Source organism: Neomonachus schauinslandi, chromosome 1, assembly GCF_002201575.2.
Source record: "Neomonachus schauinslandi chromosome 1, ASM220157v2, whole genome shotgun sequence".
NCBI classification, from domain to species: domain Eukaryota; kingdom Metazoa; phylum Chordata; class Mammalia; order Carnivora; family Phocidae; genus Neomonachus; species Neomonachus schauinslandi.
Genome location: NC_058403.1, coordinates 42,753,036 through 42,754,087, shown reverse-complemented (window position 1 = coordinate 42,754,087; position 1,052 = coordinate 42,753,036). Strand labels below are relative to the sequence as shown.

Genomic DNA, 1,052 nt, shown 5'->3' with positions numbered 1-1,052 from the left:
GGCGCCCCGTATAGAATTTATTTTAAAAAATAATGAAAGAAAAGAGAAGAGAACCTTTAGTATAAGCTTAATTAGGAAGTTATTATAGTATAAGCTTAATTAGGAAGTTATTATATAATGCCTTGGCAGAAGGGTGAGGAGGGACAGTTTATATTGAAAAGAAAACAGTCCAAAATTTTAAAAAACAGTGCAAAGGAAAAAATAAACTTCAATAACGGACTAACAGATCAAAAAAAAAAAAGTATACAGTAATAAGGAGAATTACTACTATGGAAAATTAAATCAGTGATGGTAAGCGAAATTCTCCCAGAGTACAGAAGAAAGGGAGACTAAAGATGAAAGCTAAGAAAGAATGTGACCAATATGTAGGGAAACAATGCAGCTCAAACATTTCTTGGGAGGTAAAGAATTTTTGAAAAGAAACCAACAGTGCTTGCTGCAGCAGCACATATTCTAAAATTGGAACAATGCAGAGAATATTAGCATGGCCCTTGCACAAGGATGACATGCAAATTCATGAAGTGTTCCAAATTTTTCTAAAAATAGAATTTCCATATGATCCAGTAATTCCATTACCGGATATTTATCCAAAGAAAAGAAAAACACTAACTCAAGAAGATATATATCCTCTTCTATTTATTGCAGTGTTATTTACAATAGCCAAGATATGGAAACAGCCCAAGGGTCCATGAACAGATAAATAGATGAAGAAGATGTGATATACACACACACATATATTATATGACTCAGTCATAAAAAAGAATGAAATCTTGCCATTTGCAACAATATGGATGGACCTAGAGGGTATAATGCTAAGTGAAATAAATCAGTCAGAGAAAGACAAATACCATATGATTTCACTCATATGTGAAATTTATGAAAGAAAACAAATATTTTTTAAATTTTATTTTATTTTTATTTTTATTTTTTTAAAGATTTTATTTATTTATTTGACAGAGAAAGAGACAGTGAGAGAGGGAACACAAGCAGGGGGAGTGGGAGAGGGAGAAGCAGGCCTCCTGCTGAGCAGAGAGCCTGATCCGGGGGGGGGG

At 33.2% G+C, this 1,052-nt stretch overlaps 1 non-coding gene across 1 annotated transcript; it reads left to right on the top strand.

Annotated features, from left to right (window-relative positions):
* The first annotated feature begins 429 nt into the window (after positions 1 to 429).
* Positions 430 to 536, top strand: LOC123326929. Its single transcript, XR_006541400.1, has one exon. It is a non-coding gene; the product is annotated as a U6 spliceosomal RNA (small nuclear RNA).
* The last annotated feature ends 516 nt before the right edge of the window (positions 537 to 1,052 follow it).